Source organism: Lissotriton vulgaris, unplaced genomic scaffold, assembly GCF_964263255.1.
Source record: "Lissotriton vulgaris unplaced genomic scaffold, aLisVul1.2 SCAFFOLD_6925, whole genome shotgun sequence".
In the NCBI taxonomy this organism is placed as follows: domain Eukaryota; kingdom Metazoa; phylum Chordata; class Amphibia; order Caudata; family Salamandridae; genus Lissotriton; species Lissotriton vulgaris.
Window position 1 is genome coordinate 65,989 of NW_028240972.1, and position 24,696 is coordinate 90,684.

At 45.1% G+C, this 24,696-nt stretch overlaps 19 non-coding genes across 19 annotated transcripts; 6 read left to right on the top strand and 13 right to left on the bottom strand.

The window, feature by feature from the left end:
• Window positions 1–528: 528 nt before the first annotated feature.
• On the bottom strand, window positions 529–635 carry LOC147672453 (U6 spliceosomal RNA). Its single transcript, XR_015303547.1, has one exon. It is a non-coding gene; the product is annotated as a U6 spliceosomal RNA (small nuclear RNA).
• A 714-nt stretch (window positions 636–1,349) lies between these two features.
• TRNAR-ACG (transfer RNA arginine (anticodon ACG)) lies at window positions 1,350–1,422 on the top strand. The gene has a single exon. It is a non-coding gene; the product is annotated as a tRNA-Arg (tRNA).
• A 1,010-nt stretch (window positions 1,423–2,432) lies between these two features.
• On the bottom strand, window positions 2,433–2,539 carry LOC147672455 (U6 spliceosomal RNA). The gene has a single exon (XR_015303548.1). It is a non-coding gene; the product is annotated as a U6 spliceosomal RNA (small nuclear RNA).
• Window positions 2,540–4,336: 1,797 nt separating this feature from the next.
• LOC147672456 (U6 spliceosomal RNA) lies at window positions 4,337–4,443 on the bottom strand. The gene has a single exon (XR_015303549.1). It is a non-coding gene; the product is annotated as a U6 spliceosomal RNA (small nuclear RNA).
• A 714-nt stretch (window positions 4,444–5,157) lies between these two features.
• Window positions 5,158–5,230, top strand: TRNAR-ACG (transfer RNA arginine (anticodon ACG)). The gene has a single exon. It is a non-coding gene; the product is annotated as a tRNA-Arg (tRNA).
• A 1,010-nt stretch (window positions 5,231–6,240) lies between these two features.
• LOC147672458 (U6 spliceosomal RNA) lies at window positions 6,241–6,347 on the bottom strand. The gene has a single exon (XR_015303550.1). It is a non-coding gene; the product is annotated as a U6 spliceosomal RNA (small nuclear RNA).
• Window positions 6,348–8,144: 1,797 nt separating this feature from the next.
• On the bottom strand, window positions 8,145–8,251 carry LOC147672459 (U6 spliceosomal RNA). The gene has a single exon (XR_015303552.1). It is a non-coding gene; the product is annotated as a U6 spliceosomal RNA (small nuclear RNA).
• A 1,797-nt stretch (window positions 8,252–10,048) lies between these two features.
• LOC147672460 (U6 spliceosomal RNA) lies at window positions 10,049–10,155 on the bottom strand. The gene has a single exon (XR_015303553.1). It is a non-coding gene; the product is annotated as a U6 spliceosomal RNA (small nuclear RNA).
• A 714-nt stretch (window positions 10,156–10,869) lies between these two features.
• TRNAR-ACG (transfer RNA arginine (anticodon ACG)) lies at window positions 10,870–10,942 on the top strand. Its single transcript has one exon. It is a non-coding gene; the product is annotated as a tRNA-Arg (tRNA).
• Window positions 10,943–11,952: 1,010 nt separating this feature from the next.
• On the bottom strand, window positions 11,953–12,059 carry LOC147672462 (U6 spliceosomal RNA). The gene has a single exon (XR_015303554.1). It is a non-coding gene; the product is annotated as a U6 spliceosomal RNA (small nuclear RNA).
• A 1,797-nt stretch (window positions 12,060–13,856) lies between these two features.
• On the bottom strand, window positions 13,857–13,963 carry LOC147672463 (U6 spliceosomal RNA). The gene has a single exon (XR_015303555.1). It is a non-coding gene; the product is annotated as a U6 spliceosomal RNA (small nuclear RNA).
• A 714-nt stretch (window positions 13,964–14,677) lies between these two features.
• TRNAR-ACG (transfer RNA arginine (anticodon ACG)) lies at window positions 14,678–14,750 on the top strand. The gene has a single exon. It is a non-coding gene; the product is annotated as a tRNA-Arg (tRNA).
• A 1,010-nt stretch (window positions 14,751–15,760) lies between these two features.
• Window positions 15,761–15,867, bottom strand: LOC147672465 (U6 spliceosomal RNA). The gene has a single exon (XR_015303556.1). It is a non-coding gene; the product is annotated as a U6 spliceosomal RNA (small nuclear RNA).
• Window positions 15,868–17,664: 1,797 nt separating this feature from the next.
• Window positions 17,665–17,771, bottom strand: LOC147672466 (U6 spliceosomal RNA). Its single transcript, XR_015303557.1, has one exon. It is a non-coding gene; the product is annotated as a U6 spliceosomal RNA (small nuclear RNA).
• Window positions 17,772–18,485: 714 nt separating this feature from the next.
• Window positions 18,486–18,558, top strand: TRNAR-ACG (transfer RNA arginine (anticodon ACG)). Its single transcript has one exon. It is a non-coding gene; the product is annotated as a tRNA-Arg (tRNA).
• A 1,010-nt stretch (window positions 18,559–19,568) lies between these two features.
• On the bottom strand, window positions 19,569–19,675 carry LOC147672468 (U6 spliceosomal RNA). The gene has a single exon (XR_015303558.1). It is a non-coding gene; the product is annotated as a U6 spliceosomal RNA (small nuclear RNA).
• A 1,797-nt stretch (window positions 19,676–21,472) lies between these two features.
• LOC147672469 (U6 spliceosomal RNA) lies at window positions 21,473–21,579 on the bottom strand. The gene has a single exon (XR_015303559.1). It is a non-coding gene; the product is annotated as a U6 spliceosomal RNA (small nuclear RNA).
• A 714-nt stretch (window positions 21,580–22,293) lies between these two features.
• On the top strand, window positions 22,294–22,366 carry TRNAR-ACG (transfer RNA arginine (anticodon ACG)). Its single transcript has one exon. It is a non-coding gene; the product is annotated as a tRNA-Arg (tRNA).
• Window positions 22,367–23,376: 1,010 nt separating this feature from the next.
• On the bottom strand, window positions 23,377–23,483 carry LOC147672471 (U6 spliceosomal RNA). The gene has a single exon (XR_015303560.1). It is a non-coding gene; the product is annotated as a U6 spliceosomal RNA (small nuclear RNA).
• Window positions 23,484–24,696: the final 1,213 nt, after the last annotated feature.

Below are 24,696 nucleotides of genomic sequence, written 5' to 3' on the forward strand. Positions count from 1 at the left end.
CGATCGGCCAAGACCTCTCTATTAGGGTAGAGGGTGAACATTTCTTGGACCTCAGAAACTGAGGGATGTAGACCCAATATGTCCTCCAAGCGCCTAGAGACCTGGTGCCCAATCTGGCATGGTGTTTTTCAGCTTACCCGACCAATCCGGTTGCAAGGTGGACTTTAACAATACTGCTAAAAAGGCACTCCCAGACATCCCTGAGGCCTTCATTTGCATAGGCCCTGCCCTTCTCTTTGTCCTGATTCCCACAAATCAACACAACACTGCAGCAGTATAGATTTGGGGGTGGTGAAGAATAATGACAGTGAGGCTAAAAAAGAGAAAGAAAAGTCCCAGAAGTCCTGCAGGCTTCCTTGCTAAATGCAGCTGAACATAGAGCGCACCTTCTTTACTGCAAAGCAAATACATTAAAAATGTTGAGGAGAGACTAATTGAAAAATACATATTACGGGGACAGCACTGGGACCTGCTTTATTTTTTCAATTAGTCTTGAAAACAAAAAAGATTTCTCTCCTGAAAGCTGTTAAAAATATGGAACGCTTCACGAATTTGCGTGTCATCCTTGCGCAGGGGCCATGCTAATCTTCTCTGTATCGTTCCAATTTTAGTATATGTGCTGCCGAAGCGAGCACACTTTATTGATGAACTGACAATGTTTATAAACTCTCTAAATCTACAGTCTCTAGACATAGGGTGGCCTGGCAGAGATGCTCAGATGGCCAGTACGCATTCAAATCTGAGCCAATGGTCAAAAATGGATGAAGAGTAGCAATCCATTATTCTTCACTGCATTTGTGGTCCAAGACTAAACACACCGTAAGTATGTAGATTATACCAGGTTTGCAAAGGCTCCTGGGTCGGGCTACAGACAAGGAGCATTGTGACGTCACGCTGCCTGTGGAACAGTGATATTAAAGGTGAAACAGCTGCACAGTAGGTTAGGTGAAGGGCTCTGAGAGTGGAAAGGCAGCATGCTTGGGTCCCTGGACAAGGTGAGCTTATGATAATGTGTCTGAATGTTCACCTGTGTTGTAATATTAAACCCCTTATTGTTGTAAACGCCTACTTACTAAGGAGTTCTCAAGCTCAGCCCCACACAGACCTGGAACTGATTATGTTAATGCAAACTATTTAAGAAACTGAGCCTGATCTAAAAGATTTCCTTGGATCTAGGACCATTTCGCCTAGCTTTTAGGTGCTTCCTTCTCCTAAAGTCCTTTGTAAAACTTGGGAAAACCTCACAGAACAGACTTCCAGGAGGTCAGATGGGTTTCCTTGTGCCTTCACACACACATACACACACTTTCTAGCCCACTTAAGGACAAAAGGATGCGTAAGTCTACATAGGGCCAGTGGCGCAATGGATAACGCGTCTGACTACGGATCAGAAGATTGTAGGTTCGACTCCTATCTGGCTCGGAAGGGTTGTAGGTCCCTGTTTGATTATATTCCTGTGGAATTTTTATTTACCTCAGACTTGTTGTAGGTTCAATATTCTCCAGCAGGATTCATCCAGCAGTTGTTCCACGGTAGAGCGCAAGTAATAGGACCACAGCTAGTTAAACGTTTCCCATTTGCTGCTGGACTCTATGTGATGGCCGTCACGTGGTGTGCTGCTTTTGTATTTCAACATGGGTCCCTGATACTCTTAATTGCGAAAAAGCTTGTTGACAAAAGTGTGTGTGCGCGAGGGTCTGTGGACGTAGGCAGGTGTGTGCACTTGAATGCTTACCCATTTACATGTGTGAGAGGAACAAACCAACTCCCTGTGGGCTGCAGGCTTACAACTGGTAGCCCCAGTAGCCAGGCAGAACCACAGGTAAGGAGAGAGAGAAAGTTGGTCCATTATTAGAGAAGGACCATAAGCATCTTGCACTGCTACCTTCTTCCCCTCTCAGCCACGATCGGCCAAGACCTCTCTATTAGGGTAGAGGGTGAACATTTCTTGGACCTCAGAAACTGAGGGATGTAGACCCAATATGTCCTCCAAGCGCCTAGAGACCTGGTGCCCAATCTGGCATGGTGTTTTTCAGCTTACCCGACCAATCCGGTTGCAAGGTGGACTTTAACAATACTGCTAAAAAGGCACTCCCAGACATCCCTGAGGCCTTCATTTGCATAGGCCCTGCCCTTCTCTTTGTCCTGATTCCCACAAATCAACACAACACTGCAGCAGTATAGATTTGGGGGTGGTGAAGAATAATGACAGTGAGGCTAAAAAAGAGAAAGAAAAGTCCCAGAAGTCCTGCAGGCTTCCTTGCTAAATGCAGCTGAACATAGAGCGCACCTTCTTTACTGCAAAGCAAATACATTAAAAATGTTGAGGAGAGACTAATTGAAAAATACATATTACGGGGACAGCACTGGGACCTGCTTTATTTTTTCAATTAGTCTTGAAAACAAAAAAGATTTCTCTCCTGAAAGCTGTTAAAAATATGGAACGCTTCACGAATTTGCGTGTCATCCTTGCGCAGGGGCCATGCTAATCTTCTCTGTATCGTTCCAATTTTAGTATATGTGCTGCCGAAGCGAGCACACTTTATTGATGAACTGACAATGTTTATAAACTCTCTAAATCTACAGTCTCTAGACATAGGGTGGCCTGGCAGAGATGCTCAGATGCCCAGTACGCATTCAAATCTGAGCCAATGGTCAAAAATGTATGAAGAGTAGCAATCCATTATTCTTCACTGCATTTGTGGTCCTAGACTAAACACACCGTAAGTATGTAGATTATACCAGGTTTGCAAAGGCTCCTGGGTCGGGCTACAGACAAGGAGCATTGTGACGTCACGCTGCCTGTGGAACAGTGATATTAAAGGTGAAACAGCTGCACAGTAGGTTAGGTGAAGGGCTCTGAGAGTGGAAAGGCAGCATGCTTGGGTCCCTGGACAAGGTGAGCTTATGATAATGTGTCTGAATGTTCACCTGTGTTGTAATATTAAACCCCTTATTGTTGTAAACGCCTACTTACTAAGGAGTTCTCAAGCTCAGCCCCACACAGACCTGGAACTGATTATGTTAATGCAAACTATTTAAGAAACTGAGCCTGATCTAAAAGATTTCCTTGGATCTAGGACCATTTCGCCTAGCTTTTAGGTGCTTCCTTCTCCTAAAGTCCTTTGTAAAACTTGGGAAAACCTCACAGAACAGACTTCCAGGAGGTCAGATGGGTTCCCTTGTGCCTTCACACACACATACACACACTTTCTAGCCCACTTAAGGACAAAAGGATGCGTAAGTCTACATAGGGCCAGTGGTGCAATGGATAACGTGTCTGACTACGGATCAGAAGATTGTAGGTTCGACTCCTATCTGGCTCGGAAGGGTTGTAGGTCCCTGTTTGATTATATTCCTGTGGAATTTTTATTTACCTCAGACTTGTTGTAGGTTCAATATTCTCCAGCAGGACTCATCCAGCAGTTGTTCCACGGTAGAGCGCAAGTAATAGGACCACAGCTAGTTAAACGTTTCCCATTTGCTGCTGGACTCTATGTGATGGCCGTCACGTGGTGTGCTGCTTTTGTATTTCAACATGGGTCCCTGATACTCTTAATTGCGAAAAAGCTTGTTGACAAAAGTGTGTGTGCGCGAGGGTCTGTGGACGTAGGCAGGTGTGTGCACTTGAATGCTTACCCATTTACATGTGTGAGAGGAACAAACCAACTCCCTGTGGGCTGCAGGCTTACAACTGGTAGCCCCAGTAGCCAGGCAGAACCACAGGTAAGGAGAGAGAGAAAGTTGGTCCATTATTAGAGAAGGACCATAAGCATCTTGCACTGCTACCTTCTTCCCCTCTCAGCCACGATCGGCCAAGACCTCTCTATTAGGGTAGAGGGTGAACATTTCTTGGACCTCAGAAACTGAGGGATGTAGACCCAATATGTCCTCCAAGCGCCTAGAGACCTGGTGCCCAATCTGGCATGGTGTTTTTCAGCTTACCCGACCAATCCGGTTGCAAGGTGGACTTTAACAATACTGCTAAAAAGGCACTCCCAGACATCCCTGAGGCCTTCATTTGCATAGGCCCTGCCCTTCTCTTTGTCCTGATTCCCACAAATCAACACAACACTGCAGCAGTATAGATTTGGGGGTGGTGAAGAATAATGACAGTGAGGCTAAAAAAGAGAAAGAAAAGTCCCAGAAGTCCTGCAGGCTTCCTTGCTAAATGCAGCTGAACATAGAGCGCACCTTCTTTACTGCAAAGCAAATACATTAAAAATGTTGAGGAGAGACTAATTGAAAAATACATATTACGGGGACAGCACTGGGACCTGCTTTATTTTTTCAATTAGTCTTGAAAACAAAAAAGATTTCTCTCCTGAAAGCTGTTAAAAATATGGAACGCTTCACGAATTTGCGTGTCATCCTTGCGCAGGGGCCATGCTAATCTTCTCTGTATCGTTCCAATTTTAGTATATGTGCTGCCGAAGCGAGCACACTTTATTGATGAACTGACAATGTTTATAAACTCTCTAAATCTACAGTCTCTAGACATAGGGTGGCCTGGCAGAGATGCTCAGATGGCCAGTACGCATTCAAATCTGAGCCAATGGTCAAAAATGGATGAAGAGTAGCAATCCATTATTCTTCACTGCATTTGTGGTCCAAGACTAAACACACCGTAAGTATGTAGATTATACCAGGTTTGCAAAGGCTCCTGGGTCGGGCTACAGACAAGGAGCATTGTGACGTCACGCTGCCTGTGGAACAGTGATATTAAAGGTGAAACAGCTGCACAGTAGGTTAGGTGAAGGGCTCTGAGAGTGGAAAGGCAGCATGCTTGGGTCCCTGGACAAGGTGAGCTTATGATAATGTGTCTGAATGTTCACCTGTGTTGTAATATTAAACCCCTTATTGTTGTAAACGCCTACTTACTAAGGAGTTCTCAAGCTCAGCCCCACACAGACCTGGAACTGATTATGTTAATGCAAACTATTTAAGAAACTGAGCCTGATCTAAAAGATTTCCTTGGATCTAGGACCATTTCGCCTAGCTTTTAGGTGCTTCCTTCTCCTAAAGTCCTTTGTAAAACTTGGGAAAACCTCACAGAACAGACTTCCAGGAGGTCAGATGGGTTTCCTTGTGCCTTCACACACACATACACACACTTTCTAGCCCACTTAAGGACAAAAGGATGCGTAAGTCTACATAGGGCCAGTGGCGCAATGGATAACGCGTCTGACTACGGATCAGAAGATTGTAGGTTCGACTCCTATCTGGCTCGGAAGGGTTGTAGGTCCCTGTTTGATTATATTCCTGTGGAATTTTTATTTACCTCAGACTTGTTGTAGGTTCAATATTCTCCAGCAGGATTCATCCAGCAGTTGTTCCACGGTAGAGCGCAAGTAATAGGACCACAGCTAGTTAAACGTTTCCCATTTGCTGCTGGACTCTATGTGATGGCCGTCACGTGGTGTGCTGCTTTTGTATTTCAACATGGGTCCCTGATACTCTTAATTGCGAAAAAGCTTGTTGACAAAAGTGTGTGTGCGCGAGGGTCTGTGGACGTAGGCAGGTGTGTGCACTTGAATGCTTACCCATTTACATGTGTGAGAGGAACAAACCAACTCCCTGTGGGCTGCAGGCTTACAACTGGTAGCCCCAGTAGCCAGGCAGAACCACAGGTAAGGAGAGAGAGAAAGTTGGTCCATTATTAGAGAAGGACCATAAGCATCTTGCACTGCTACCTTCTTCCCCTCTCAGCCACGATCGGCCAAGACCTCTCTATTAGGGTAGAGGGTGAACATTTCTTGGACCTCAGAAACTGAGGGATGTAGACCCAATATGTCCTCCAAGCGCCTAGAGACCTGGTGCCCAATCTGGCATGGTGTTTTTCAGCTTACCCGACCAATCCGGTTGCAAGGTGGACTTTAACAATACTGCTAAAAAGGCACTCCCAGACATCCCTGAGGCCTTCATTTGCATAGGCCCTGCCCTTCTCTTTGTCCTGATTCCCACAAATCAACACAACACTGCAGCAGTATAGATTTGGGGGTGGTGAAGAATAATGACAGTGAGGCTAAAAAAGAGAAAGAAAAGTCCCAGAAGTCCTGCAGGCTTCCTTGCTAAATGCAGCTGAACATAGAGCGCACCTTCTTTACTGCAAAGCAAATACATTAAAAATGTTGAGGAGAGACTAATTGAAAAATACATATTACGGGGACAGCACTGGGACCTGCTTTATTTTTTCAATTAGTCTTGAAAACAAAAAAGATTTCTCTCCTGAAAGCTGTTAAAAATATGGAACGCTTCACGAATTTGCGTGTCATCCTTGCGCAGGGGCCATGCTAATCTTCTCTGTATCGTTCCAATTTTAGTATATGTGCTGCCGAAGCGAGCACACTTTATTGATGAACTGACAATGTTTATAAACTCTCTAAATCTACAGTCTCTAGACATAGGGTGGCCTGGCAGAGATGCTCAGATGCCCAGTACGCATTCAAATCTGAGCCAATGGTCAAAAATGTATGAAGAGTAGCAATCCATTATTCTTCACTGCATTTGTGGTCCTAGACTAAACACACCGTAAGTATGTAGATTATACCAGGTTTGCAAAGGCTCCTGGGTCGGGCTACAGACAAGGAGCATTGTGACGTCACGCTGCCTGTGGAACAGTGATATTAAAGGTGAAACAGCTGCACAGTAGGTTAGGTGAAGGGCTCTGAGAGTGGAAAGGCAGCATGCTTGGGTCCCTGGACAAGGTGAGCTTATGATAATGTGTCTGAATGTTCACCTGTGTTGTAATATTAAACCCCTTATTGTTGTAAACGCCTACTTACTAAGGAGTTCTCAAGCTCAGCCCCACACAGACCTGGAACTGATTATGTTAATGCAAACTATTTAAGAAACTGAGCCTGATCTAAAAGATTTCCTTGGATCTAGGACCATTTCGCCTAGCTTTTAGGTGCTTCCTTCTCCTAAAGTCCTTTGTAAAACTTGGGAAAACCTCACAGAACAGACTTCCAGGAGGTCAGATGGGTTCCCTTGTGCCTTCACACACACATACACACACTTTCTAGCCCACTTAAGGACAAAAGGATGCGTAAGTCTACATAGGGCCAGTGGTGCAATGGATAACGCGTCTGACTACGGATCAGAAGATTGTAGGTTCGACTCCTATCTGGCTCGGAAGGGTTGTAGGTCCCTGTTTGATTATATTCCTGTGGAATTTTTATTTACCTCAGACTTGTTGTAGGTTCAATATTCTCCAGCAGGACTCATCCAGCAGTTGTTCCACGGTAGAGCGCAAGTAATAGGACCACAGCTAGTTAAACGTTTCCCATTTGCTGCTGGACTCTATGTGATGGCCGTCACGTGGTGTGCTGCTTTTGTATTTCAACATGGGTCCCTGATACTCTTAATTGCGAAAAAGCTTGTTGACAAAAGTGTGTGTGCGCGAGGGTCTGTGGACGTAGGCAGGTGTGTGCACTTGAATGCTTACCCATTTACATGTGTGAGAGGAACAAACCAACTCCCTGTGGGCTGCAGGCTTACAACTGGTAGCCCCAGTAGCCAGGCAGAACCACAGGTAAGGAGAGAGAGAAAGTTGGTCCATTATTAGAGAAGGACCATAAGCATCTTGCACTGCTACCTTCTTCCCCTCTCAGCCACGATCGGCCAAGACCTCTCTATTAGGGTAGAGGGTGAACATTTCTTGGACCTCAGAAACTGAGGGATGTAGACCCAATATGTCCTCCAAGCGCCTAGAGACCTGGTGCCCAATCTGGCATGGTGTTTTTCAGCTTACCCGACCAATCCGGTTGCAAGGTGGACTTTAACAATACTGCTAAAAAGGCACTCCCAGACATCCCTGAGGCCTTCATTTGCATAGGCCCTGCCCTTCTCTTTGTCCTGATTCCCACAAATCAACACAACACTGCAGCAGTATAGATTTGGGGGTGGTGAAGAATAATGACAGTGAGGCTAAAAAAGAGAAAGAAAAGTCCCAGAAGTCCTGCAGGCTTCCTTGCTAAATGCAGCTGAACATAGAGCGCACCTTCTTTACTGCAAAGCAAATACATTAAAAATGTTGAGGAGAGACTAATTGAAAAATACATATTACGGGGACAGCACTGGGACCTGCTTTATTTTTTCAATTAGTCTTGAAAACAAAAAAGATTTCTCTCCTGAAAGCTGTTAAAAATATGGAACGCTTCACGAATTTGCGTGTCATCCTTGCGCAGGGGCCATGCTAATCTTCTCTGTATCGTTCCAATTTTAGTATATGTGCTGCCGAAGCGAGCACACTTTATTGATGAACTGACAATGTTTATAAACTCTCTAAATCTACAGTCTCTAGACATAGGGTGGCCTGGCAGAGATGCTCAGATGCCCAGTACGCATTCAAATCTGAGCCAATGGTCAAAAATGTATGAAGAGTAGCAATCCATTATTCTTCACTGCATTTGTGGTCCAAGACTAAACACACCGTAAGTATGTAGATTATACCAGGTTTGCAAAGGCTCCTGGGTCGGGCTACAGACAAGGAGCATTGTGACGTCACGCTGCCTGTGGAACAGTGATATTAAAGGTGAAACAGCTGCACAGTAGGTTAGGTGAAGGGCTCTGAGAGTGGAAAGGCAGCATGCTTGGGTCCCTGGACAAGGTGAGCTTATGATAATGTGTCTGAATGTTCACCTGTGTTGTAATATTAAACCCCTTATTGTTGTAAACGCCTACTTACTAAGGAGTTCTCAAGCTCAGCCCCACACAGACCTGGAACTGATTATGTTAATGCAAACTATTTAAGAAACTGAGCCTGATCTAAAAGATTTCCTTGGATCTAGGACCATTTCGCCTAGCTTTTAGGTGCTTCCTTCTCCTAAAGTCCTTTGTAAAACTTGGGAAAACCTCACAGAACAGACTTCCAGGAGGTCAGATGGGTTCCCTTGTGCCTTCACACACACATACACACACTTTCTAGCCCACTTAAGGACAAAAGGATGCGTAAGTCTACATAGGGCCAGTGGTGCAATGGATAACGTGTCTGACTACGGATCAGAAGATTGTAGGTTCGACTCCTATCTGGCTCGGAAGGGTTGTAGGTCCCTGTTTGATTATATTCCTGTGGAATTTTTATTTACCTCAGACTTGTTGTAGGTTCAATATTCTCCAGCAGGACTCATCCAGCAGTTGTTCCACGGTAGAGCGCAAGTAATAGGACCACAGCTAGTTAAACGTTTCCCATTTGCTGCTGGACTCTATGTGATGGCCGTCACGTGGTGTGCTGCTTTTGTATTTCAACATGGGTCCCTGATACTCTTAATTGCGAAAAAGCTTGTTGACAAAAGTGTGTGTGCGCGAGGGTCTGTGGACGTAGGCAGGTGTGTGCACTTGAATGCTTACCCATTTACATGTGTGAGAGGAACAAACCAACTCCCTGTGGGCTGCAGGCTTACAACTGGTAGCCCCAGTAGCCAGGCAGAACCACAGGTAAGGAGAGAGAGAAAGTTGGTCCATTATTAGAGAAGGACCATAAGCATCTTGCACTGCTACCTTCTTCCCCTCTCAGCCACGATCGGCCAAGACCTCTCTATTAGGGTAGAGGGTGAACATTTCTTGGACCTCAGAAACTGAGGGATGTAGACCCAATATGTCCTCCAAGCGCCTAGAGACCTGGTGCCCAATCTGGCATGGTGTTTTTCAGCTTACCCGACCAATCCGGTTGCAAGGTGGACTTTAACAATACTGCTAAAAAGGCACTCCCAGACATCCCTGAGGCCTTCATTTGCATAGGCCCTGCCCTTCTCTTTGTCCTGATTCCCACAAATCAACACAACACTGCAGCAGTATAGATTTGGGGGTGGTGAAGAATAATGACAGTGAGGCTAAAAAAGAGAAAGAAAAGTCCCAGAAGTCCTGCAGGCTTCCTTGCTAAATGCAGCTGAACATAGAGCGCACCTTCTTTACTGCAAAGCAAATACATTAAAAATGTTGAGGAGAGACTAATTGAAAAATACATATTACGGGGACAGCACTGGGACCTGCTTTATTTTTTCAATTAGTCTTGAAAACAAAAAAGATTTCTCTCCTGAAAGCTGTTAAAAATATGGAACGCTTCACGAATTTGCGTGTCATCCTTGCGCAGGGGCCATGCTAATCTTCTCTGTATCGTTCCAATTTTAGTATATGTGCTGCCGAAGCGAGCACACTTTATTGATGAACTGACAATGTTTATAAACTCTCTAAATCTACAGTCTCTAGACATAGGGTGGCCTGGCAGAGATGCTCAGATGGCCAGTACGCATTCAAATCTGAGCCAATGGTCAAAAATGGATGAAGAGTAGCAATCCATTATTCTTCACTGCATTTGTGGTCCAAGACTAAACACACCGTAAGTATGTAGATTATACCAGGTTTGCAAAGGCTCCTGGGTCGGGCTACAGACAAGGAGCATTGTGACGTCACGCTGCCTGTGGAACAGTGATATTAAAGGTGAAACAGCTGCACAGTAGGTTAGGTGAAGGGCTCTGAGAGTGGAAAGGCAGCATGCTTGGGTCCCTGGACAAGGTGAGCTTATGATAATGTGTCTGAATGTTCACCTGTGTTGTAATATTAAACCCCTTATTGTTGTAAACGCCTACTTACTAAGGAGTTCTCAAGCTCAGCCCCACACAGACCTGGAACTGATTATGTTAATGCAAACTATTTAAGAAACTGAGCCTGATCTAAAAGATTTCCTTGGATCTAGGACCATTTCGCCTAGCTTTTAGGTGCTTCCTTCTCCTAAAGTCCTTTGTAAAACTTGGGAAAACCTCACAGAACAGACTTCCAGGAGGTCAGATGGGTTTCCTTGTGCCTTCACACACACATACACACACTTTCTAGCCCACTTAAGGACAAAAGGATGCGTAAGTCTACATAGGGCCAGTGGCGCAATGGATAACGCGTCTGACTACGGATCAGAAGATTGTAGGTTCGACTCCTATCTGGCTCGGAAGGGTTGTAGGTCCCTGTTTGATTATATTCCTGTGGAATTTTTATTTACCTCAGACTTGTTGTAGGTTCAATATTCTCCAGCAGGATTCATCCAGCAGTTGTTCCACGGTAGAGCGCAAGTAATAGGACCACAGCTAGTTAAACGTTTCCCATTTGCTGCTGGACTCTATGTGATGGCCGTCACGTGGTGTGCTGCTTTTGTATTTCAACATGGGTCCCTGATACTCTTAATTGCGAAAAAGCTTGTTGACAAAAGTGTGTGTGCGCGAGGGTCTGTGGACGTAGGCAGGTGTGTGCACTTGAATGCTTACCCATTTACATGTGTGAGAGGAACAAACCAACTCCCTGTGGGCTGCAGGCTTACAACTGGTAGCCCCAGTAGCCAGGCAGAACCACAGGTAAGGAGAGAGAGAAAGTTGGTCCATTATTAGAGAAGGACCATAAGCATCTTGCACTGCTACCTTCTTCCCCTCTCAGCCACGATCGGCCAAGACCTCTCTATTAGGGTAGAGGGTGAACATTTCTTGGACCTCAGAAACTGAGGGATGTAGACCCAATATGTCCTCCAAGCGCCTAGAGACCTGGTGCCCAATCTGGCATGGTGTTTTTCAGCTTACCCGACCAATCCGGTTGCAAGGTGGACTTTAACAATACTGCTAAAAAGGCACTCCCAGACATCCCTGAGGCCTTCATTTGCATAGGCCCTGCCCTTCTCTTTGTCCTGATTCCCACAAATCAACACAACACTGCAGCAGTATAGATTTGGGGGTGGTGAAGAATAATGACAGTGAGGCTAAAAAAGAGAAAGAAAAGTCCCAGAAGTCCTGCAGGCTTCCTTGCTAAATGCAGCTGAACATAGAGCGCACCTTCTTTACTGCAAAGCAAATACATTAAAAATGTTGAGGAGAGACTAATTGAAAAATACATATTACGGGGACAGCACTGGGACCTGCTTTATTTTTTCAATTAGTCTTGAAAACAAAAAAGATTTCTCTCCTGAAAGCTGTTAAAAATATGGAACGCTTCACGAATTTGCGTGTCATCCTTGCGCAGGGGCCATGCTAATCTTCTCTGTATCGTTCCAATTTTAGTATATGTGCTGCCGAAGCGAGCACACTTTATTGATGAACTGACAATGTTTATAAACTCTCTAAATCTACAGTCTCTAGACATAGGGTGGCCTGGCAGAGATGCTCAGATGCCCAGTACGCATTCAAATCTGAGCCAATGGTCAAAAATGTATGAAGAGTAGCAATCCATTATTCTTCACTGCATTTGTGGTCCTAGACTAAACACACCGTAAGTATGTAGATTATACCAGGTTTGCAAAGGCTCCTGGGTCGGGCTACAGACAAGGAGCATTGTGACGTCACGCTGCCTGTGGAACAGTGATATTAAAGGTGAAACAGCTGCACAGTAGGTTAGGTGAAGGGCTCTGAGAGTGGAAAGGCAGCATGCTTGGGTCCCTGGACAAGGTGAGCTTATGATAATGTGTCTGAATGTTCACCTGTGTTGTAATATTAAACCCCTTATTGTTGTAAACGCCTACTTACTAAGGAGTTCTCAAGCTCAGCCCCACACAGACCTGGAACTGATTATGTTAATGCAAACTATTTAAGAAACTGAGCCTGATCTAAAAGATTTCCTTGGATCTAGGACCATTTCGCCTAGCTTTTAGGTGCTTCCTTCTCCTAAAGTCCTTTGTAAAACTTGGGAAAACCTCACAGAACAGACTTCCAGGAGGTCAGATGGGTTCCCTTGTGCCTTCACACACACATACACACACTTTCTAGCCCACTTAAGGACAAAAGGATGCGTAAGTCTACATAGGGCCAGTGGTGCAATGGATAACGTGTCTGACTACGGATCAGAAGATTGTAGGTTCGACTCCTATCTGGCTCGGAAGGGTTGTAGGTCCCTGTTTGATTATATTCCTGTGGAATTTTTATTTACCTCAGACTTGTTGTAGGTTCAATATTCTCCAGCAGGACTCATCCAGCAGTTGTTCCACGGTAGAGCGCAAGTAATAGGACCACAGCTAGTTAAACGTTTCCCATTTGCTGCTGGACTCTATGTGATGGCCGTCACGTGGTGTGCTGCTTTTGTATTTCAACATGGGTCCCTGATACTCTTAATTGCGAAAAAGCTTGTTGACAAAAGTGTGTGTGCGCGAGGGTCTGTGGACGTAGGCAGGTGTGTGCACTTGAATGCTTACCCATTTACATGTGTGAGAGGAACAAACCAACTCCCTGTGGGCTGCAGGCTTACAACTGGTAGCCCCAGTAGCCAGGCAGAACCACAGGTAAGGAGAGAGAGAAAGTTGGTCCATTATTAGAGAAGGACCATAAGCATCTTGCACTGCTACCTTCTTCCCCTCTCAGCCACGATCGGCCAAGACCTCTCTATTAGGGTAGAGGGTGAACATTTCTTGGACCTCAGAAACTGAGGGATGTAGACCCAATATGTCCTCCAAGCGCCTAGAGACCTGGTGCCCAATCTGGCATGGTGTTTTTCAGCTTACCCGACCAATCCGGTTGCAAGGTGGACTTTAACAATACTGCTAAAAAGGCACTCCCAGACATCCCTGAGGCCTTCATTTGCATAGGCCCTGCCCTTCTCTTTGTCCTGATTCCCACAAATCAACACAACACTGCAGCAGTATAGATTTGGGGGTGGTGAAGAATAATGACAGTGAGGCTAAAAAAGAGAAAGAAAAGTCCCAGAAGTCCTGCAGGCTTCCTTGCTAAATGCAGCTGAACATAGAGCGCACCTTCTTTACTGCAAAGCAAATACATTAAAAATGTTGAGGAGAGACTAATTGAAAAATACATATTACGGGGACAGCACTGGGACCTGCTTTATTTTTTCAATTAGTCTTGAAAACAAAAAAGATTTCTCTCCTGAAAGCTGTTAAAAATATGGAACGCTTCACGAATTTGCGTGTCATCCTTGCGCAGGGGCCATGCTAATCTTCTCTGTATCGTTCCAATTTTAGTATATGTGCTGCCGAAGCGAGCACACTTTATTGATGAACTGACAATGTTTATAAACTCTCTAAATCTACAGTCTCTAGACATAGGGTGGCCTGGCAGAGATGCTCAGATGGCCAGTACGCATTCAAATCTGAGCCAATGGTCAAAAATGGATGAAGAGTAGCAATCCATTATTCTTCACTGCATTTGTGGTCCAAGACTAAACACACCGTAAGTATGTAGATTATACCAGGTTTGCAAAGGCTCCTGGGTCGGGCTACAGACAAGGAGCATTGTGACGTCACGCTGCCTGTGGAACAGTGATATTAAAGGTGAAACAGCTGCACAGTAGGTTAGGTGAAGGGCTCTGAGAGTGGAAAGGCAGCATGCTTGGGTCCCTGGACAAGGTGAGCTTATGATAATGTGTCTGAATGTTCACCTGTGTTGTAATATTAAACCCCTTATTGTTGTAAACGCCTACTTACTAAGGAGTTCTCAAGCTCAGCCCCACACAGACCTGGAACTGATTATGTTAATGCAAACTATTTAAGAAACTGAGCCTGATCTAAAAGATTTCCTTGGATCTAGGACCATTTCGCCTAGCTTTTAGGTGCTTCCTTCTCCTAAAGTCCTTTGTAAAACTTGGGAAAACCTCACAGAACAGACTTCCAGGAGGTCAGATGGGTTTCCTTGTGCCTTCACACACACATACACACACTTTCTAGCCCACTTAAGGACAAAAGGATGCGTAAGTCTACATAGGGCCAGTGGCGCAATGGATAACGCGTCTGACTACGGATCAGAAGATTGTAGGTTCGACTCCTATCTGGCTCGGAAGGGTTGTAGGTCCCTGTTTGATTATATTCCTGTGGAATTTTTATTTACCTCAGACTTGTTGTAGGTTCAATATTCTCCAGCAGGATTCATCCAGCAGTTGTTCCACGGTAGAGCGCAAGTAATAGGACCACAGCTAGTTAAACGTTTCCCATTTGCTGCTGGACTCTATGTGATGGCCGTCACGTGGTGTGCTGCTTTTGTATTTCAACATGGGTCCCTGATACTCTTAATTGCGAAAAAGCTTGTTGACAAAAGTGTGTGTGCGCGAGGGTCTGTGGACGTAGGCAGGTGTGTGCACTTGAATGCTTACCCATTTACATGTGTGAGAGGAACAAACCAACTCCCTGTGGGCTGCAGGCTTACAACTGGTAGCCCCAGTAGCCAGGCAGAACCACAGGTAAGGAGAGAGAGAAAGTTGGTCCATTATTAGAGAAGGACCATAAGCATCTTGCACTGCTACCTTCTTCCCCTCTCAGCCACGATCGGCCAAGACCTCTCTATTAGGGTAGAGGGTGAACATTTCTTGGACCTCAGAAACTGAGGGATGTAGACCCAATATGTCCTCCAAGCGCCTAGAGACCTGGTGCCCAATCTGGCATGGTGTTTTTCAGCTTACCCGACCAATCCGGTTGCAAGGTGGACTTTAACAATACTGCTAAAAAGGCACTCCCAGACATCCCTGAGGCCTTCATTTGCATAGGCCCTGCCCTTCTCTTTGTCCTGATTCCCACAAATCAACACAACACTGCAGCAGTATAGATTTGGGGGTGGTGAAGAATAATGACAGTGAGGCTAAAAAAGAGAAAGAAAAGTCCCAGAAGTCCTGCAGGCTTCCTTGCTAAATGCAGCTGAACATAGAGCGCACCTTCTTTACTGCAAAGCAAATACATTAAAAATGTTGAGGAGAGACTAATTGAAAAATACATATTACGGGGACAGCACTGGGACCTGCTTTATTTTTTCAATTAGTCTTGAAAACAAAAAAGATTTCTCTCCTGAAAGCTGTTAAAAATATGGAACGCTTCACGAATTTGCGTGTCATCCTTGCGCAGGGGCCATGCTAATCTTCTCTGTATCGTTCCAATTTTAGTATATGTGCTGCCGAAGCGAGCACACTTTATTGATGAACTGACAATGTTTATAAACTCTCTAAATCTACAGTCTCTAGACATAGGGTGGCCTGGCAGAGATGCTCAGATGCCCAGTACGCATTCAAATCTGAGCCAATGGTCAAAAATGTATGAAGAGTAGCAATCCATTATTCTTCACTGCATTTGTGGTCCAAGACTAAACACACCGTAAGTATGTAGATTATACCAGGTTTGCAAAGGCTCCTGGGTCGGGCTACAGACAAGGAGCATTGTGACGTCACGCTGCCTGTGGAACAGTGATATTAAAGGTGAAACAGCTGCACAGTAGGTTAGGTGAAGGGCTCTGAGAGTGGAAAGGCAGCATGCTTGGGTCCCTGGACAAGGTGAGCTTATGATAATGTGTCTGAATGTTCACCTGTGTTGTAATATTAAACCCCTTATTGTTGTAAACGCCTACTTACTAAGGAGTTCTCAAGCTCAGCCCCACACAGACCTGGAACTGATTATGTTAATGCAAACTATTTAAGAAACTGAGCCTGATCTAAAAGATTTCCTTGGATCTAGGACCATTTCGCCTAGCTTTTAGGTGCTTCCTTCTCCTAAAGTCCTTTGTAAAACTTGGGAAAACCTCACAGAACAGACTTCCAGGAGGTCAGATGGGTTCCCTTGTGCCTTCACACACACATACACACACTTTCTAGCCCACTTAAGGACAAAAGGATGCGTAAGTCTACATAGGGCCAGTGGTGCAATGGATAACGTGTCTGACTACGGATCAGAAGATTGTAGGTTCGACTCCTATCTGGCTCGGAAGGGTTGTAGGTCCCTGTTTGATTATATTCCTGTGGAATTTTTATTTACCTCAGACTTGTTGTAGGTTCAATATTCTCCAGCAGGACTCATCCAGCAGTTGTTCCACGGTAGAGCGCAAGTAATAGGACCACAGCTAGTTAAACGTTTCCCATTTGCTGCTGGACTCTATGTGATGGCCGTCACGTGGTGTGCTGCTTTTGTATTTCAACATGGGTCCCTGATACTCTTAATTGCGAAAAAGCTTGTTGACAAAAGTGTGTGTGCGCGAGGGTCTGTGGACGTAGGCAGGTGTGTGCACTTGAATGCTTACCCATTTACATGTGTGAGAGGAACAAACCAACTCCCTGTGGGCTGCAGGCTTACAACTGGTAGCCCCAGTAGCCAGGCAGAACCACAGGTAAGGAGAGAGAGAAAGTTGGTCCATTATTAGAGAAGGACCATAAGCATCTTGCACTGCTACCTTCTTCCCCTCTCAGCCACGATCGGCCAAGACCTCTCTATTAGGGTAGAGGGTGAACATTTCTTGGACCTCAGAAACTGAGGGATGTAGACCCAATATGTCCTCCAAGCGCCTAGAGACCTGGTGCCCAATCTGGCATGGTGTTTTTCAGCTTACCCGACCAATCCGGTTGCAAGGTGGACTTTAACAATACTGCTAAAAAGGCACTCCCAGACATCCCTGAGGCCTTCATTTGCATAGGCCCTGCCCTTCTCTTTGTCCTGATTCCCACAAATCAACACAACACTGCAGCAGTATAGATTTGGGGGTGGTGAAGAATAATGACAGTGAGGCTAAAAAAGAGAAAGAAAAGTCCCAGAAGTCCTGCAGGCTTCCTTGCTAAATGCAGCTGAACATAGAGCGCACCTTCTTTACTGCAAAGCAAATACATTAAAAATGTTGAGGAGAGACTAATTGAAAAATACATATTACGGGGACAGCACTGGGACCTGCTTTATTTTTTCAATTAGTCTTGAAAACAAAAAAGATTTCTCTCCTGAAAGCTGTTAAAAATATGGAACGCTTCACGAATTTGCGTGTCATCCTTGCGCAGGGGCCATGCTAATCTTCTCTGTATCGTTCCAATTTTAGTATATGTGCTGCCGAAGCGAGCACACTTTATTGATGAACTGACAATGTTTATAAACTCTCTAAATCTACAGTCTCTAGACATAGGGTGGCCTGGCAGAGATGCTCAGATGGCCAGTACGCATTCAAATCTGAGCCAATGGTCAAAAATGGATGAAGAGTAGCAATCCATTATTCTTCACTGCATTTGTGGTCCAAGACTAAACACACCGTAAGTATGTAGATTATACCAGGTTTGCAAAGGCTCCTGGGTCGGGCTACAGACAAGGAGCATTGTGACGTCACGCTGCCTGTGGAACAGTGATATTAAAGGTGAAACAGCTGCACAGTAGGTTAGGTGAAGGGCTCTGAGAGTGGAAAGGCAGCATGCTTGGGTCCCTGGACAAGGTGAGCTTATGATAATGTGTCTGAATGTTCACCTGTGTTGTAATATTAAACCCCTTATTGTTGTAAACGCCTACTTACTAAGGAGTTCTCAAGCTCAGCCCCACACAGACCTGGAACTGATTATGTTAATGCAAACTATTTAAGAAACTGAGCCTGATCTAAAAGATTTCCTTGGATCTAGGACCATTTCGCCTAGCTTTTAGGTGCTTCCTTCTCCTAAAGTCCTTTGTAAAACTTGGGAAAACCTCACAGAACAGACTTCCAGGAGGTCAGATGGGTTTCCTTGTGCCTTCACACACACATACACACACTTTCTAGCCCACTTAAGGACAAAAGGATGCGTAAGTCTACATAGGGCCAGTGGCGCAATGGATAACGCGTCTGACTACGGATCAGAAGATTGTAGGTTCGACTCCTATCTGGCTCGGAAGGGTTGTAGGTCCCTGTTTGATTATATTCCTGTGGAATTTTTATTTACCTCAGACTTGTTGTAGGTTCAATATTCTCCAGCAGGATTCATCCAGCAGTTGTTCCACGGTAGAGCGCAAGTAATAGGACCACAGCTAGTTAAACGTTTCCCATTTGCTGCTGGACTCTATGTGATGGCCGTCACGTGGTGTGCTGCTTTTGTATTTCAACATGGGTCCCTGATACTCTTAATTGCGAAAAAGCTTGTTGACAAAAGTGTGTGTGCGCGAGGGTCTGTGGACGTAGGCAGGTGTGTGCACTTGAATGCTTACCCATTTACATGTGTGAGAGGAACAAACCAACTCCCTGTGGGCTGCAGGCTTACAACTGGTAGCCCCAGTAGCCAGGCAGAACCACAGGTAAGGAGAGAGAGAAAGTTGGTCCATTATTAGAGAAGGACCATAAGCATCTTGCACTGCTACCTTCTTCCCCTCTCAGCCACGATCGGCCAAGACCTCTCTATTAGGGTAGAGGGTGAACATTTCTTGGACCTCAGAAACTGAGGGATGTAGACCCAATATGTCCTCCAAGCGCCTAGAGACCTGGTGCCCAATCTGGCATGGTGTTTTTCAGCTTACCCGACCAATCCGGTTGCAAGGTGGACTTTAACAATACTGCTAAAAAGGCACTCCCAGACATCCCTGAGGCCTTCATTTGCATAGGCCCTGCCCTTCTCTTTGTCCTGATTCCCACAAATCAACACAACACTGCAGCAGTATAGATTTGGGGGTGGTGAAGAATAATGACAGTGAGGCTAAAAAAGAGAAAGAAAAGTCCCAGAAGTCCTGCAGGCTTCCTTGCTAAATGCAGCTGAACATAGAGCGCACCTTCTTTACTGCAAAGCAAATACATTAAAAATGTTGAGGAGAGACTAATTGAAAAATACATATTACGGGGACAGCACTGGGACCTGCTTTATTTTTTCAATTAGTCTTGAAAACAAAAAAGATTTCTCTCCTGAAAGCTGTTAAAAATATGGAACGCTTCACGAATTTGCGTGTCATCCTTGCGCAGGGGCCATGCTAATCTTCTCTGTATCGTTCCAATTTTAGTATATGTGCTGCCGAAGCGAGCACACTTTATTGATGAACTGACAATGTTTATAAACTCTCTAAATCTACAGTCTCTAGACATAGGGTGGCCTGGCAGAGATGCTCAGATGCCCAGTACGCATTCAAATCTGAGCCAATGGTCAAAAATGTATGAAGAGTAGCAATCCATTATTCTTCACTGCATTTGTGGTCCTAGACTAAACACACCGTAAGTATGTAGATTATACCAGGTTTGCAAAGGCTCCTGGGTCGGGCTACAGACAAGGAGCATTGTGACGTCACGCTGCCTGTGGAACAGTGATATTAAAGGTGAAACAGCTGCACAGTAGGTTAGGTGAAGGGCTCTGAGAGTGGAAAGGCAGCATGCTTGGGTCCCTGGACAAGGTGAGCTTATGATAATGTGTCTGAATGTTCACCTGTGTTGTAATATTAAACCCCTTATTGTTGTAAACGCCTACTTACTAAGGAGTTCTCAAGCTCAGCCCCACACAGACCTGGAACTGATTATGTTAATGCAAACTATTTAAGAAACTGAGCCTGATCTAAAAGATTTCCTTGGATCTAGGACCATTTCGCCTAGCTTTTAGGTGCTTCCTTCTCCTAAAGTCCTTTGTAAAACTTGGGAAAACCTCACAGAACAGACTTCCAGGAGGTCAGATGGGTTCCCTTGTGCCTTCACACACACATACACACACTTTCTAGCCCACTTAAGGACAAAAGGATGCGTAAGTCTACATAGGGCCAGTGGTGCAATGGATAACGTGTCTGACTACGGATCAGAAGATTGTAGGTTCGACTCCTATCTGGCTCGGAAGGGTTGTAGGTCCCTGTTTGATTATATTCCTGTGGAATTTTTATTTACCTCAGACTTGTTGTAGGTTCAATATTCTCCAGCAGGACTCATCCAGCAGTTGTTCCACGGTAGAGCGCAAGTAATAGGACCACAGCTAGTTAAACGTTTCCCATTTGCTGCTGGACTCTATGTGATGGCCGTCACGTGGTGTGCTGCTTTTGTATTTCAACATGGGTCCCTGATACTCTTAATTGCGAAAAAGCTTGTTGACAAAAGTGTGTGTGCGCGAGGGTCTGTGGACGTAGGCAGGTGTGTGCACTTGAATGCTTACCCATTTACATGTGTGAGAGGAACAAACCAACTCCCTGTGGGCTGCAGGCTTACAACTGGTAGCCCCAGTAGCCAGGCAGAACCACAGGTAAGGAGAGAGAGAAAGTTGGTCCATTATTAGAGAAGGACCATAAGCATCTTGCACTGCTACCTTCTTCCCCTCTCAGCCACGATCGGCCAAGACCTCTCTATTAGGGTAGAGGGTGAACATTTCTTGGACCTCAGAAACTGAGGGATGTAGACCCAATATGTCCTCCAAGCGCCTAGAGACCTGGTGCCCAATCTGGCATGGTGTTTTTCAGCTTACCCGACCAATCCGGTTGCAAGGTGGACTTTAACAATACTGCTAAAAAGGCACTCCCAGACATCCCTGAGGCCTTCATTTGCATAGGCCCTGCCCTTCTCTTTGTCCTGATTCCCACAAATCAACACAACACTGCAGCAGTATAGATTTGGGGGTGGTGAAGAATAATGACAGTGAGGCTAAAAAAGAGAAAGAAAAGTCCCAGAAGTCCTGCAGGCTTCCTTGCTAAATGCAGCTGAACATAGAGCGCACCTTCTTTACTGCAAAGCAAATACATTAAAAATGTTGAGGAGAGACTAATTGAAAAATACATATTACGGGGACAGCACTGGGACCTGCTTTATTTTTTCAATTAGTCTTGAAAACAAAAAAGATTTCTCTCCTGAAAGCTGTTAAAAATATGGAACGCTTCACGAATTTGCGTGTCATCCTTGCGCAGGGGCCATGCTAATCTTCTCTGTATCGTTCCAATTTTAGTATATGTGCTGCCGAAGCGAGCACACTTTATTGATGAACTGACAATGTTTATAAACTCTCTAAATCTACAGTCTCTAGACATAGGGTGGCCTGGCAGAGATGCTCAGATGGCCAGTACGCATTCAAATCTGAGCCAATGGTCAAAAATGGATGAAGAGTAGCAATCCATTATTCTTCACTGCATTTGTGGTCCAAGACTAAACACACCGTAAGTATGTAGATTATACCAGGTTTGCAAAGGCTCCTGGGTCGGGCTACAGACAAGGAGCATTGTGACGTCACGCTGCCTGTGGAACAGTGATATTAAAGGTGAAACAGCTGCACAGTAGGTTAGGTGAAGGGCTCTGAGAGTGGAAAGGCAGCATGCTTGGGTCCCTGGACAAGGTGAGCTTATGATAATGTGTCTGAATGTTCACCTGTGTTGTAATATTAAACCCCTTATTGTTGTAAACGCCTACTTACTAAGGAGTTCTCAAGCTCAGCCCCACACAGACCTGGAACTGATTATGTTAATGCAAACTATTTAAGAAACTGAGCCTGATCTAAAAGATTTCCTTGGATCTAGGACCATTTCGCCTAGCTTTTAGGTGCTTCCTTCTCCTAAAGTCCTTTGTAAAACTTGGGAAAACCTCACAGAACAGACTTCCAGGAGGTCAGATGGGTTTCCTTGTGCCTTCACACACACATACACACACTTTCTAGCCCACTTAAGGACAAAAGGATGCGTAAGTCTACATAGGGCCAGTGGCGCAATGGATAACGCGTCTGACTACGGATCAGAAGATTGTAGGTTCGACTCCTATCTGGCTCGGAAGGGTTGTAGGTCCCTGTTTGATTATATTCCTGTGGAATTTTTATTTACCTCAGACTTGTTGTAGGTTCAATATTCTCCAGCAGGATTCATCCAGCAGTTGTTCCACGGTAGAGCGCAAGTAATAGGACCACAGCTAGTTAAACGTTTCCCATTTGCTGCTGGACTCTATGTGATGGCCGTCACGTGGTGTGCTGCTTTTGTATTTCAACATGGGTCCCTGATACTCTTAATTGCGAAAAAGCTTGTTGACAAAAGTGTGTGTGCGCGAGGGTCTGTGGACGTAGGCAGGTGTGTGCACTTGAATGCTTACCCATTTACATGTGTGAGAGGAACAAACCAACTCCCTGTGGGCTGCAGGCTTACAACTGGTAGCCCCAGTAGCCAGGCAGAACCACAGGTAAGGAGAGAGAGAAAGTTGGTCCATTATTAGAGAAGGACCATAAGCATCTTGCACTGCTACCTTCTTCCCCTCTCAGCCACGATCGGCCAAGACCTCTCTATTAGGGTAGAGGGTGAACATTTCTTGGACCTCAGAAACTGAGGGATGTAGACCCAATATGTCCTCCAAGCGCCTAGAGACCTGGTGCCCAATCTGGCATGGTGTTTTTCAGCTTACCCGACCAATCCGGTTGCAAGGTGGACTTTAACAATACTGCTAAAAAGGCACTCCCAGACATCCCTGAGGCCTTCATTTGCATAGGCCCTGCCCTTCTCTTTGTCCTGATTCCCACAAATCAACACAACACTGCAGCAGTATAGATTTGGGGGTGGTGAAGAATAATGACAGTGAGGCTAAAAAAGAGAAAGAAAAGTCCCAGAAGTCCTGCAGGCTTCCTTGCTAAATGCAGCTGAACATAGAGCGCACCTTCTTTACTGCAAAGCAAATACATTAAAAATGTTGAGGAGAGACTAATTGAAAAATACATATTACGGGGACAGCACTGGGACCTGCTTTATTTTTTCAATTAGTCTTGAAAACAAAAAAGATTTCTCTCCTGAAAGCTGTTAAAAATATGGAACGCTTCACGAATTTGCGTGTCATCCTTGCGCAGGGGCCATGCTAATCTTCTCTGTATCGTTCCAATTTTAGTATATGTGCTGCCGAAGCGAGCACACTTTATTGATGAACTGACAATGTTTATAAACTCTCTAAATCTACAGTCTCTAGACATAGGGTGGCCTGGCAGAGATGCTCAGATGCCCAGTACGCATTCAAATCTGAGCCAATGGTCAAAAATGTATGAAGAGTAGCAATCCATTATTCTTCACTGCATTTGTGGTCCTAGACTAAACACACCGTAAGTATGTAGATTATACCAGGTTTGCAAAGGCTCCTGGGTCGGGCTACAGACAAGGAGCATTGTGACGTCACGCTGCCTGTGGAACAGTGATATTAAAGGTGAAACAGCTGCACAGTAGGTTAGGTGAAGGGCTCTGAGAGTGGAAAGGCAGCATGCTTGGGTCCCTGGACAAGGTGAGCTTATGATAATGTGTCTGAATGTTCACCTGTGTTGTAATATTAAACCCCTTATTGTTGTAAACGCCTACTTACTAAGGAGTTCTCAAGCTCAGCCCCACACAGACCTGGAACTGATTATGTTAATGCAAACTATTTAAGAAACTGAGCCTGATCTAAAAGATTTCCTTGGATCTAGGACCATTTCGCCTAGCTTTTAGGTGCTTCCTTCTCCTAAAGTCCTTTGTAAAACTTGGGAAAACCTCACAGAACAGACTTCCAGGAGGTCAGATGGGTTCCCTTGTGCCTTCACACACACATACACACACTTTCTAGCCCACTTAAGGACAAAAGGATGCGTAAGTCTACATAGGGCCAGTGGTGCAATGGATAACGCGTCTGACTACGGATCAGAAGATTGTAGGTTCGACTCCTATCTGGCTCGGAAGGGTTGTAGGTCCCTGTTTGATTATATTCCTGTGGAATTTTTATTTACCTCAGACTTGTTGTAGGTTCAATATTCTCCAGCAGGACTCATCCAGCAGTTGTTCCACGGTAGAGCGCAAGTAATAGGACCACAGCTAGTTAAACGTTTCCCATTTGCTGCTGGACTCTATGTGATGGCCGTCACGTGGTGTGCTGCTTTTGTATTTCAACATGGGTCCCTGATACTCTTAATTGCGAAAAAGCTTGTTGACAAAAGTGTGTGTGCGCGAGGGTCTGTGGACGTAGGCAGGTGTGTGCACTTGAATGCTTACCCATTTACATGTGTGAGAGGAACAAACCAACTCCCTGTGGGCTGCAGGCTTACAACTGGTAGCCCCAGTAGCCAGGCAGAACCACAGGTAAGGAGAGAGAGAAAGTTGGTCCA